The 14379-nt window shown below is 41.4% G+C and overlaps 1 long non-coding RNA gene across 1 annotated transcript in view; it reads left to right on the top strand.

The window, feature by feature from the left end:
- LOC114062326 overlaps positions 1-9737 on the top strand; it is a 51872-nt gene extending 42135 nt beyond the window's left edge. The window contains exons 2-4 of the long non-coding RNA XR_003572348.1: positions 4869-5005; positions 8359-8431; positions 9514-9737. This is a non-coding gene — a long non-coding RNA (uncharacterized LOC114062326). The remainder of the gene's footprint in view (positions 1-4868; positions 5006-8358; positions 8432-9513) is intronic.
- The last annotated feature ends 4642 nt before the right edge of the window (positions 9738-14379 follow it).

The raw sequence follows: 14379 nt of genomic DNA, 5'->3' as shown, positions 1-14379 counted from the left end.
TAACAGAGAGCCTGCAAGGGTAAAGACTGGCAGCTGAAGAAATCTGAAAACAGGTAGTTACTTAATACACTCTATTCATATGCCTAGAGCTTTAGCTGGGCTGTATGTACAGTTACAGATTGACTGAGCAGGTGAAGCCTGTCTTTTCAGATCATGGTTCAGTGCAGTTACAACCAAAGACTTTAGAATTTATACAAATTCCTCTATTACAATTAGGTTATTTTTTCAGTATTTTTCCTCATCTTTCAGTATAAGTTTTAGTTTCAGCCTGGGTGTGTCTGGGGCAGGACATTCTGTTTTGTTTCAGTATCCCCTACAGGCATACAAACCTCTTCTAGGGTGTTTCAGGGACTGTTAATCAACAGGGACATACTTTACCCATAAAATTTAATCTATGAAGAGATACTACAAAACAGGTATTTTTTCTGCACAAAAGATGTTAAGAATTCCTCAAAGGTAGATTTTGTGGTGGTGTCAACTGATGGCATGCCACGGACAAACAGATTCCGATTTAGTCAGGGAATTAACTTTGTTTCTCAAAAAAAAAAATGCTTTTTAAAAGAAATTCATCCCAAGTGGGAACAAAAAAGAAAAATTCTTGAACATCTTCAGAAAAAAAAAATTCAGGGTATTGCTATTGCTACTTCAGGTTGTTTGAATTGTAGTGTTTGGCTAAAATAAAGGCATTCAGTTAAACATTTGTAATTTTTTGTAATGTGAAAATTTGAATCTTTCTTTTCCCGAAATGTCTTATTGAAATATATCTACATTTTAGAAGTGTTTTCCACATTCTCAAGGAAAGCTTAAATTTAATTTAATTCCTTTTAAGGAGAGATCCAATGGAAATGAATCCCTGGTGGAGAGTTACTTAACATATTTTAACACTTTTTGCAATTAATTTAACTAAAATACCTCAGTATTCTTTCTGTGAGAAAGAGTATTATATAGTTGATCGACCTCATACAGTGTTAAGATGATTGGTTTGTATTTATTAAGCAGTGTAATGACAGAAAAGATCAATCCCCAAATGGAGTTATAGAAAATACTGTGGTGGTCTAAAAGACACCAACTTTCAATGAAATTAAAAGGCGCTGCCAGGAATACTCTGAATCACTGATTCATAGTTAGTTTCATTAAATCATTAAAATCTTTGTAGACTTTGTTTACTCTGTGTTTGAGATCACTTAGGAGAACGCTGAACAGCAGAGATTCCAACAAGGACCTTGTAACACCTTGTGAACAACCTTCTTCCCCTTTGACAACTGACCATTCATTCCTTCTTTCCTCTCCTAACTGGAAAAAAGCTGATAACGCTCAAGAGGACCATTCCTCTTGTGCCATAGTAGCTTCTTTCTTTAAAGGCACATTTTCCCAAAGCTTCATGGAAATCCAAGACATATGCACCAGAGTATCCAAGTGTAGAATTGCAACACTGCAGTTACCAGGTCATCTTGTCCACATGTTCCTTTAGACAAGCCCAGTACATTTTTTGGGCATGACTTTCATCTCCAAATCTGCATTGATTCTTCCCCAGTTAAAATCTCTGTTACAGCTGTAAGTCCCATCATATTGCCACGCTAGGGTAGGTTTGTTAAAATATGTGGCCTTTGTCCTCTAAATTATTTGAATACTTATCCTTTGATTCCCCCAAGTAGTATTTTGCTTTTTTTTTTTCCAATAAATTATATTGAGGGGATATTTTATGGAAAAAGAAGGTAAGAATACCATGTATTTTTCTGACTAAATCATTACCAGTTCTTCATTAAAGAATACTTATAAAGAAAACCAAATTCCAGAAGTTTATTTTATGTAAGAAAAAAACCCCCCAAACCAAAACAAAAAATCCTTCAAGGTTAAGTTCCTGAATCTGTACTAATTAGTTACTAACCTGTAACTAATTAAATAAGATTTTCTTTTTGAGCTCTCCAATATTACTTTCTGTGTTTTGATTTTCACATACATATGTAGGCAGCTTTTATAGAAAGTGAATTAATCTAGGCTTTGGCTTTTGTTCAGCTATGTCTGGCATATACATATCTGAGATCTGTAATAGAAGAGACTGTTTTAGAGACATGCACATTCACATCAGTATCACATTTCTAAATTTCACAACAGTCTTCATTTTCAGGCCTTCATACTCTGTATGTGCAAGATTTCCCTATTGTGTCAGTTGGCTTTTCTGCCTGTGATGCACTGAATAAAGCACTGGTAAATTCAGACAAAAATTGCCCGTGCTGTTGACAGTTTCTGCTGTTGAAAATGTAACAACAGGCAACTCAATTCTGATTTCCAGCTTGCTATAAACTTACAGAAATGGTGTAACTGCCACCTGTTTCTAATTACTCCTGAAAAGCCAGTAAGAGGTAGTAGGAAGGGCCACTCAGGAGTGTGATTCACAGTAACCTGGAAGCTTCAGCTATTGATCTTTGACTGATGACATTCTCTTCGCTAGGTCTGATGTGTGCTGCCCAGACCACAGATTGTTTGTAGTGTCTATTGCACTGCGTCCTGTCTAAGGCACAAAATCACAGGGTTGGGGCTTCAGAGAAGGTGAGGATATTCTTTTTCTTTGAAGTAGTAAAAAATAAGGAAACAGAAGAGGCTTAAGGAAGTGCTTTTTTAGTATTGATAGCTTCTGTGAAAACTTAAAACCTCTACAGCTGATCAGTGCCATCAGCAGTTACCAGATATCTGAGCTGATCGCTGCTACACTTCTATGACAAATGTTCAAAACTGGATGACTTATTTAAATAGCTTCCTGAATCTATAATGATAATGAGTTGATAGACAGTGTGATGTTTAGCCAAGTTGTACCTAATAGCCATTCATTGAGATTTGTGGATATCGGTTACTGAGGTGTAACAGCTTTACTGAGACTAGGGAGACTAAACATGGATTTAAAAGTTTAACATTAGGATAATAACTGTGCTAGTATTTTGGCCCTATTTCCTAAAATTTTTTCTTTTTCATCTTAAAAAAACACCCACAAAGAGTAAAGCAATTTTTAAACATCTTGGCTGCTAGTTACAGCATCTTAGAATCATAGAATGGTTTGATTTGGAAGGGACCTTAAAGTTCATCTAGTTCCAAACCCCCCTGCCACTTTCCACTATACCAAGTTGCTCCAAGCCCTATTCAACCTGGCCTTGAACACCTCCAGGGATGGGGCATCCACAACTTCTCTGGGCAGCCTGTTGCTCTGTTTCACTACCCTCTGGGCCAAGAATATCTTCCTTATATCTAATCTAAATCTCTCCTCTATTAGTTAAAAACCATTCCCCCTTGTCTATCACTGTCTGTGTTAAAAGTTGCTCTCCCTCCTTTTAATAAGACCCCTTTAGGTACTAGATGGCCACAGCGAATTCTCCCTGGAGCCTTCCCTTCTCCCAGGCTGAACAACCCTAATTCTTGCAGCCTCTGGACTTGCTCCAACAGGTCTGTGTCTTTCTTGTGCTGAGGACCCCAGAGCTGGACACAGTGCTCCATGTGGGGTCTCACAAGGGCAAAGTAGAGGGGCAGAACCACCTCCCTTGACCTGCTGGCCGTGCTGCTTTTGATGCAGCCCAGGAGTTACAGAATCCTCCAAAGGTTTAGTATTGGCACAATAAAAAAATTGGTCAAGGTTTCTTAAAGACACATAGAGTAGAAACAAAATCCTACTAAAATGAAAGGCAAGTTTATTGCTTTGCCACACTTGTGGGTATGAGGCAGTGAGACAGAAAAGCTTTATATAAGCTGGATGTAAAATGAGCAGTTTCAGTTTGATTGTCTTTTATGTAGCCAAATAAATACATTTATTGTGTGTATAAGATCCCTCACCTAACTCCGATTCTTGAGAAGTCTTGATCACTTGTAGCTTCCTGGCTTACTGCATTAATGCTACTATTTAATATGGATTCTTTTCTATTTCACTTAACACTGTTCTCGCCTTTTCTTAAGTAAATCTCACTCATCCTACCTCCATTTCTCAATGATGTGTTTATTTTCACAGTTCTCTCAACCATCTCTTGCACAGGCAAGCTCACTGACCATTTTTCAGTAACTTTTGAGACCCAAGTGTGTACTTTTCTTCACATGATCAGCTGGTAATTTAAAATCTAGGTCTCTTTGTCCTCTTATTTCCTGGCAGCTTTTTCCAGAGACTGTCATGGGGCAGCCAGTCATCCTCGAGTGCTTCATGCAAGAAGCTGATCTCTACAGAACTCAGATAACTGTTGTCTTTCAGGAATCCTCTTTATTGAATACCCATTGTGCAGTGTTATGTGTTTACCTTAAGGTATATTTACTCAGTGTGTCACATGAGCATCTGCAGAGCAGATAACAGCAATTTGTGGAACTTCGGTCCTGGGCTGCAAATAACTCTTTCGTAATACAAGCCGCCTCATCCCTGGTGCTCGGGGGAAAAAGGAGGAAGCATTGAAGCATACAATGAAAATGAACTGATAACTTTACTGTAGCTTACTAGTGTTGATTCTTTTCCCCCCTAATTAAAATGGAAAGTTCTTCGAATGGTAGAATAAAGATTTATCTTTTTATTATCAGGGATAGTATTTATATCTACAGCTCCTAAAGATAATCGTCTCCTCTCTTAAAATACTTGTTTGGAAATCACAGCCAGGACCAGGCATGAATTGTCCCCTTCCTATATTCACTGTTGCACCAATGAATTCTGTGCTGCCTCTGACATAGCAGACACATGGCACTGCTGGTATTCAGATATGATGAATTATGGCTCAGAGCTGATGTTTCTCTGTTGGTTTTACAGTAGAGCATATAATTTTTTAAAAAGTATAAACCCTAATGGAACTTTTATATAAAGAAAGCTCTCAAACGGTCATAGGCTTGATGTCCCTCCATCCTTTTTACAGGAAGAAAAATGACTAAAACTTGAAGTCAGACTCTGGCATGCTTGAATACCATATGCCTGCACTATTGAGAGACTGGAGCAGAGTATCTGGAGAAAGATGAGAGAGTGTGGGTGGCAATAGAAAAAACAACCACGACTGTAAGTTAGCAAGATAATATCCTTACTTTCTTCTGTGGGTCTCAAGAGTGATTAAAAAAACATTGGTGTTTTAAAAATATTGCTGAGGACTACAGTGTGACTCATAATGCTTCAGAGAATGGAATTCTTGGAAGTTTCACTGTAATGCCAGATTTTAGAATGGAGGGCAGCAGAGCTGCAGAGAAGTAACATGAGGCTATGTTGACGGGGAAAGAACATCTCTGAGGAAATGCAGGCGAGAGGGAAAGAAAGGAAAGAGAATGGGCCTGGGGAGATATGACAAGACAATTATTTATACTGAGAACTGTTGCTTGAACTGATGGGAGTGTTTCACTGCTTTTTTGAGGTTTTATTGGCCAGCACGCCTGCCTACACAATTCTTGGTTATATGCACAGCAGGGAGAGATAAGTAACCATATTGACCAATCAGACAATGAAAGCAGTTACACACAAGTCCAAAAGCCCAAAGCCCATCCTAGAGCTGACCTGAAAGTTTTGAGTAAAACTTTTTTTTTTTTTTTAAAGTTTGGTTTGCATTTTTTTTTATTATTATTATTTTATTTGTTTGTTTGTTTGTTTGTTTTTGGTGGGGTTTTGTTTGGAGTTTGTGCATATTTCTGGTAAATTCAGCTGTTTTATGAGGGAATGTATTGGCTAAATGTTGGGAAGCTTTCTCAAGTCAGAATAGACTTTCTGGTTAGAATAAAATAAAGAAGAATGATGATCATCTGGAATTAAACAGTAGCCTCACAATTATGGCATGTACCTGGTATTTTTCTTGATACTGTAACACAGCTGGTTTATATCCTGAGTAAGTAGCTTTGCTAGGAAAGTGAGCACTCTTCCTTTCACCATCCCCCACAAGTGCTGATCACTAAAGTTCCAAGAAAATGATTTGTGTATTTCACATTGTCCAGGATATGAAATTTCCAGGTTCAGATCCATGGACATGGGCTGGTCTTGTACCAGAACATCCTCCTTTAAGTGAGTGTCCTAACTATCTGGCAGCTGAAGTAGGATTGATTTCTCTCTATTGCTTACAGGGGGAAAAGATATTGTTTAAGCTGGAAGCCTCAATGCTGAAATCTAGGCTTTTTTATTATTATTTTAAAGAGCATTCTTAGTATCTAGGTTTCTCTTATAAACTATAATTTATGCATATTATTAATTAAAATATGTTGTTTCAGAGTTCTGAAAATGTGTTGATGGCTTAAATGTGGATAATGCTGCTGTCTAGATAGAAACTTTGTATATATTTTAAACATTTAATGATTATTCATCTGATAATTAACATCTGAGAAATGCCATGACTTGATATTTGGTATTTCCTCTCTGGAAAAAAAAAAAAAAAGTCATATAATCAGCAGGGGAGCAAATATGACACCATTTGTATTAGTGATGGTTATATATCACAGTTAAGCAGATATTCTAAGTGAACAATTAGTTGATACATTCTTGGCTGAAATTTGTTCATGTAATTTGATCGATGAAGTGTGTGGATAAAGAATAAATTAACAGATCATAACCAGTTCCTGAACAATTCATGAACTGGAAAAAAGACTACAGAACAGGGAATATGAATAATACATATTTTATTTCCCTTTCCTAACAGGAAAATACAGATTTTTGAGTTGGCCAAATGGAAAATGAAACTTTAAAAATTTTTATTTTATGATTTGTGGTTTTTAATTTTTTTTCTGGAAAATAATCTAGTTATATTTAGAAATGAAACATCTTAAATGAAAAATGTGGTCTGTTATGAAAATGAGCATAGGGGTTTTTGTTTCTATTTTTAATGTTTTTAATGTTATATTGAATTCTTGCTGGAAAAATTTTGCACTTTTCAGAGGGACAACACATGGATTTTAACCAGGTTGAACTGCTAACATGGGTGGATAAAAAATTCCATCAAAAATTTGTTCAGCTTTCCTGGGCTTATGATCTACCAATTCCTTCATTTCCCAAAGCAGTGAACAGAGAAATATTTGTTTGTTAAGGGGTTAATGCAACTAGTTTTCTCTCATCCAGTAGATTTCATAGTAAGTGTACACAGCCAGGCTGTTACGGTCTCAGAGTCAGCAGTTATATCTACAATGCATGATGATAGCAGGTTCTCAAATAAACAGGACTTTGGACAAAATGAAAAAATGCACCAAAAATTTGAGTAAACAACTGCAAGACAATCTGCGTCTTCTCAATTTGTGAAGGAGATAAGTTGGAGCTGGGAAACATTTTCTGATATGCCCATTAATGGATGTACAACTCATCCAATCACTCAGGAGCTAATACTGCACTTTTCTGTTCTGTGCATAAAAAATGTCATGCCAAATGACTCTGAGTGGTATCCATAATGATGAATTTACAGCCATCAGTAAGGAGCCTTCTTCGATTGTCTGCATTAAAGCAGCAGATGATTATGATCCCATCCAGTTATGCTTTCCCTTGGCCTTATTAAAAAGAGCAGCATACAAGGCAATCATACCCTTGGGTGTCTTTTGACTTGCTCAAAAGTATGGCTTAAGTGTTGATTTCTTTCCCAAAAAAAAAAACTAAATTCCATTTTGCAATGATGACACATCCGTGCCTAAAAACAAAAGACATGGGCATTAGAAAGAATGCCCTGATTGGTCACCTGGTATTAAAAATAGTACTGGGTTTCACACACAATATTTAGCTAGCCATATCTGTCAACTATCAGTGCTGTGCATGGGAAATAGATGACCATCTCTCTCTTTTCATTGTCCCACACTTTGGGCCTTACCCCATGCATTTGTAATACAGTGCTGCAGTCTCTCCCAGAGACCCCACAGACTCAGTGGCTTCTTCACTATTGTCTGGCCCATGAGCCACTGTCTTACTGCATTGAGCAAGAGAAGCTGGACAGATCTAGAAAGGAACTGTGAGTCAGCAGGCACGTTCAGTAACTCCAGAGATAAACTCTGATATGCCTTTTTGTCAAGTCTCTTTTCTAGGGATTAGATTTGTTAACCAGATAAAAGCTTCCAGGGCGAGTTCACAGTAACACAGAATAAGTGCTAAGAGACATAGGAGATCATTCCAGAGTCCAGCAGTGTCTGCAGGAAGGACTAATATGCATCTTTCTGATAGGTTCCTATCCAACTTTAGAAAACTCAGATGAATTTCTATGGTACATACCAAATTTTTTCAGTTCTATTGGTAAATCATTACAGAGTTCCTCCAAACCTGCCTTTGTGTTCATGAGAATGCAGTTGAAGACTTAAAGGTTCAGCCAGTAAAAAAAAAAAAAAAAAAAAGGCAAAACCAAAAAGCAAGATCCATGACATTTGTTCCTCAATCTGCTCTTTTTATTTCCTTTCTGTTCCTCCCAATAGATAGTTTCTGGAAATTATTTCGGCTGAATGAATCCAGTGAAGACATCTCATGGGAACAGGAGAGGTCTTGTAGGTCAGTTTTGGGGAGAAGTTCCAACTTCTGTTGCTTTTGCTTACCAGACTTTTGCTCTAATCAGGTAGATAGAACTATTGTCTCAGATTGATATTGTGGTAGATTATTTTATACCAGTGATACATCACAACTGAAACACCTACAGGTCTGCATGAACATAAAAAAGACTAGAGCTCAGCATAATCATTCCAGTGGTATGCCTTCTAGAGAAGGCAATATACAGTGAAAAGAAAAGATTCAATGAAATAAAGGGAACAAGGCAACTGAGTTCCCTATCTTCTGTTTCCCCAGAACTGTTCATTATTCACTGATATACATGCAGTGGATGTGTTCCACTTTTGAGTGAGAAGAAATAGAAATCAACTTGTTAATTTGTTTAAATTTTTGTATAATTATCACTTTTTGGATTAACTGTTTTATTCTGCAAAATGCATAACACCCTGCCTCTCCCTTTTCAGTGTTCCAAAACCACTTTGGGCTAATTTGATCTCTGTCATTGTATGCATGTGTCTGTATGGCACAGTATGTTCTCTGTGTGCATGTGCTGCAAATCCAGTTGACACAGCAGCCTTGTGCCCTATTCTTTCATGATTGTCTGTCATCACAAATGGAAGGTGAACAAATAACTATTTTTTTTCTTGCATTGAATTGTACAACTTTCAGAACTTCTTCAGCCAGGTCCCATAGTTTTTTTTAAGGGTCACTTCCATTAAAACACTTCTTGAAAGTCATAATATATACCTTTAAATTTTATTGAAAACATAACAAAGCGTAATTTTTTCATAAACATATGTTTTAAAATTTATCCTGAGGTTATTAAATGATTTTTTATTCTTAGAAATTATTTCCACTCTCAGGTCTTTGGCACTAATGATATCTTTGGTGTAATTATGCTTGTGAGGTTACATGAACTCAGAGAAAGCTTTGAAAGATGTTTCAATTCAGAAACGTTCAAGATACTTGAAGTGAGGTTCTGTGCTGTGACACTTCATTTAAATTCCACAGTGTGGTACATGATTTGAGGACTTACGCCTGATAACCTGTAGTGATTAATTAACTATACTGAATTTTGTCTACTACAGAAAATGTACATCCTGACTGACTCTTCAAGGCAAGAAAAACAAGACATACCAAGAAAATAGAAATATGACCCTAAAAATCCAGCCTGGGATGCCTTAGAATTGATGTGAAAGTCCAGTCAAATGCAGACTGCTCAAGCACTAGTTGCTTTATAAACCTAAGAGGGTTACAGGGGAAAGATGGGCAGAAAATATCAAAGGCTTTGCCATGGTTCTTAACCTCATTGCTAGGGATTTCAGTAAAAATTTATATCTGTTGATAGTTTTTTATAGTGCCTGTTACTCTATAATGGATAATGGAATGCCCTCCTTCCAGGGACCATGTACTGGTTCATTCTTGAAATCTCCAGTAAGAAATGCAGTTCTTGGATATCTTTAGCAGAGATTCAGGGATTGCCTCCGTGTTGGGGTAATTCTGGGCACTGGGGACGCGACATGCAGGAGGTTGAGCTACCTTACCTCATATGGCCATGTCCTAAATGTCCTTTTAAGATGAGGGATATTTATTACTTGAAAGGAAATGGAAGCAAATGCTTTCATAAGCAAAGTCAGGATAGATCTACTAACTTGCAAAAGAGAGAGGAAACATCAGACAGGCCTGATCTTCTAAGTTTGATGGGCACAGGAACTCTGTGGACCAGACTGAGGGATCCTTACTTTTTGAGGGGGTAAGCATTATACCCTAAGAAGGATTCTTATACAAAATATATTAGCTGAAGGATTTTAACCTTGCCTTGTATTGCATTTTCACACAGGGACTACTGAATACTGTTTGCTGTTCTAGTTAAGATTTTTTGGCAGTTGATTGTTAGTGCCTTTACCACTGTAAACCACTTCCAAAATCCCTGAAGACGCAGGTGGAAGGCCAAGTAGATGAGAAATACATGAATTAGCCAATTAACTGAAGGTCATAAATGAACCCCTTTTCAAGAGGCATCATCAAACATTTGTTTGAAAAGAGAAATTTGCAAAGAAGGAAGCAGGTGTCAAATTCCTTTCTGCAGCTGGATGCTGAAAAGCAATTAGAATGAAAAGCTACCTGATCTAAAGCTCAAGACACCAGGAGGATTTGCCTTAACAAGTGGAAGGAAACATATCGATGAGGTTTACAACTCTCATGCTGTAGGGAGGGTGCAGAGCAGTGAGGAAATGTGCTGACATACCTAAATTCTGGCAGGATATAGGACACTGGCATTGTCAGTGAGGAGGAACTTGAGAGTGATTTTTAGGCTCTGTATTCAAACAGATGTCTGTCTTCTGCAGCACGCTGTAGGAAAAGAGAGGTTTTGAACCATTAGAGAAGCAAAGGAAGTGCAATAGCCCAGATTTTTATCATAATTACACCCAGGTGGTTCTGAAGTGACTGCACCCGTGTCGTTGAAGTTACACCAGAGCAAAACTTGTGTGAGAACTGAATCGAGCTCTTGGTTTTCTTGCAGTTGTGTACCAAAAGAGTACTCTAACAGCTCTTAGTAAATAATAAATTAATAATGATATGATGATCTCCCTTATGACTGGAAGAAGTACAGAAAAATTAGTGTTTGAGTAAGAATTTGCTTGTAAGATTCTTTGAATGTGTCATTTCTACATTGGTATTGAATATAGGATGCCTTACTGGACTAATTTTAATTTCTAGACCAATTAAAATTTTTATTTCAAACATCAGAAACCTCCAGTGTAGTCAGATAGCATGTGGTGAACAATACAACCCCCAAAACATATAGTTCATAGATAAATGAGTAAGACCTCTGTTTTTTTCATTGTAAAATACCTTTAAATCCCCAGCAGAAAATAGTAATGAAAACAACTAATGCAAGCAAGTGCTTTTTCTGTCTCCCTGCTGTAAAGCAAATAATATTTTAGTAGTTGGTTTCGTTTGTGTTTCCCCATTTGTGCCTCAGAATACACCAGATTGCAATGTTACATCACATTTTTAATGACTGGAACCATGTCCTGAGATCCCCCTCCGACCACACCACAACTTCCTTTTTTTTTTTTTTCTCCTCCTGGCTAGAGGACTGTATGTAATTATGATGAGGACATAATTCAATTAATTATTGACAGAACACGTAATCACCACTCAGATCTTTCTCTGATAAATCTCTTCTTGCTCTCTGACTTCTGTTTGTCGTGCACTTGGGAGGTGGAAAGGCACTAAAAACGCGTTTTAAAGATAGGACGTTTCTCAATCCTTTGTATCAGCCGGAGAGGCTTCTGCCGCCCTGGGCTCTTTAGATGTACAGCGTATTGTTCTCGTCTGTGCTAAACAAGTATCCCCGAGAAAGCTCAGTGGGATGGAGGCTTATGATTCATTTTAAGTGGAGGATATAATAGGAGCAGATAACTTTGATTTGTGCAAAGGAAAAGTGTGATCTCTTTCAGGGATTCCAGGAATTCATAGCAATTTTTTCTTCTGTTGCTGATTAAAGAGAAAGTGATAAATAAGAGCTCTGTGTTCGGTTTAAAGGAGGAATGTAGCTTCAGAAAGCTGACTTATTTAGGAAAAAAAAAAAAGAAAAGAAAAAAATCCTGACCTCAGATAGCCTTTGACCAAAATCTTCTGGTAGTAGAGAGTAAAGACGAGGCTGTTTCTGTTACTATTAAAGCCCACGTAAGGACAGTGATCGCAGAAGTCCGTATGGCCGTAAAATGTCCTGGGGGTTGGGGCTGGGGTGGGAACGTGCCAGGGGTTTGGTAGTAACTTCGGATTACAACTAAAGCGTGCCAAAAGTGGATAAGGGAAAGAGATAACGAGGTGAGAAAGCAAAGAATGGCTTTATTGTAAAATAAGGAAAACTAAGCTGAAGGAAAAAAAAAAAGAAAAATAGTAATCGCGCACACAGAGGCTGCCCTTGTAGCCGAGAGGAGACCCGCTGCTCCTCTACCTTTGGTTTTGGCGGCACGATGTGTGTGGGGCTGGGAAAGGCGCTGCGGGGGCAGGGCCGGGGCCCCGCTGGGAGCCGTGGGCAGGGGGGCAGAGCGGGGGGCTCTGCTGTCCCGCAGCGGGGCCGGGCCGGGTTTGTTGGTGTTGGAGAGTCTGATTCCAGGGAAGAGCGCTCTTCGTTCCTCGTGGGGGGCCTGGAGGGAGCCGAAGCTGGTGAGCCCATGCACCAGGCGGGAGGCACTGGCGGTGCTGGCCGCGATTCAGCGCTCCTTTGCAGCGCCTGGGCGGGCGCTGCCCGCGCCGGGAGGAGCGGGGGGATGCCCTGTCGCACCCTGCGCTGCCGCCGAGGCTCCCCTCCGCTCCAGAGGGATCTGCGCTTGGCGCCCAGCGCGCAGCCAGGGGAAGCAAGCCCACCTCAGGGTGGGCTCTCGTCCCACCGCCCCAGCATCAGCCGGAGGCGCCCGAGTCAGGCGGAACTTGTGCAGCCCCGAGGCCAGTGCCGGGGGTTCCGCCCTTGAGGGCAGCGGGAAGGTGAAAGGGCTGAATAGGTTTTAGAGGCCGTCAGAGCAGGCGCGATGGCCAGGCGGGTCGAGAAGCCCGAAGCGGCCACCTGAGCCGGATCTTTTGACACCTCAGCAGAGCGGCCGGATTTGCAGGGGCGCTGCGCGCCCTCCGCTCCCACCCAGGGCGAGGGCTTCGGGGGCAAAGGGGACAGAGGAGCGTGGTCGGAGCGTCTGATATCTTCTGTGACGGACCATCCGGTGCTACTCGTGTTAGGGGAGATGGCGGGAGCGGTTACGCATGCTGGTCTAAACCGTGAATGTTGAGGGACAGGAACACTGCGGGTCCAGAGGAACACTGTCACAGGCAAAACAGGGGCTATTACGCCCTAACAAACAGCTTTCCGCAGGTTTAGTTGAGCACTGCGGGCGCGACTCTGTGCGCAGCTGCGGAGAGCGGCGTCCCCGGCTTGCGCTGCCTCCGGGCCGTGCACCCCTCTCCAAAACTTAGGGGCTTAACAGCTCGGGCGCCTCGTCCCGCTGCTATGAAGAACAAGGCGGCGTTCGGAGGCGCCGTGGGAGGTCCCTAAAGACCCGCTGTTTCTGGGCGTCTTTGCACAGCTCCTGCGGCGGCTGCGGGATGCTCTCCACGCCCGGTCTCACCTGTCGGGCTCCGAGGCAGCAAAGTCCTTCACCCTGCACCCTTTGGAGCGCAGTTACCATCCCCCGGGGAGGGGGCTGAACCTCGCACGGCCGGGCTGGGCGCTGCCCTCCTGCCTTCGCCCCGCAGCCCCGCCTCGCCGCAGGTGCGATCGCGCTGCCCCCGGGCTCCGGTCTGGCACCGCCTGCGTGCCCGAGACGGGGCGTCCTCGGCGCGGCGGCTCTGCAACCCAGGGCGGCTTTCCCCGCCTGGGTTTTTGGCCTGGATTCGCTTGCACACCGCCGGTCAGCCCTGCACCTTCACCCTTCTGGGGGCGGCTCGCCGGGGTCACAGAGGAAGCGCACGGTCCTCCTGGCCGGTCTCCTCCCCCGGGAGCGCCGGAGGTCTGGGGACACCCACTACTCTCACTATCAGCCGGATCTCGGGCGGTGCGCGCTCCTGCCACCGCCGAGCGAGGGCTCGCCGCCCCCGAGCCCCCAGCAGCGCATCCTGTAGCTTCGCCTGCCCCTCCCTGGCTGCGGGGAGGGTGTTGCGAGGTAGGCAAAAGGGAAAGTGAATATAGCGGTCTGAAGACAGAGAAAGGCAGTCAAGGTTAGACGTGTATTTACTCAACCTTTATTATTTAAAAAAATTCATAAAAAAAAGGAAGGTGAACGAACGTCTTACAAAACCCCCCCACATAAATAGGACATTCCGTCCAGCTCTGGCTATTGGCAGTTCTAGTATTTGACAACATCAGACGCGATTTCCTGGCATTAGAGAAACCCATTTCAAAATCGGTCATCACAAAGAAATACTAGAAATCCCAGTTAGCACTTGCTAGG

This window comes from Empidonax traillii, unplaced genomic scaffold (genome assembly GCF_003031625.1).
Source record: "Empidonax traillii isolate 1590-97213 ecotype Southwest subspecies unplaced genomic scaffold, ASM303162v1 scaffold398:size1781980, whole genome shotgun sequence".
Lineage (NCBI taxonomy): Eukaryota > Metazoa > Chordata > Aves > Passeriformes > Tyrannidae > Empidonax > Empidonax traillii.
Note: the sequence above shows the minus strand (reverse complement) of the source record. Positions and strands in the feature narration are given on the sequence as shown.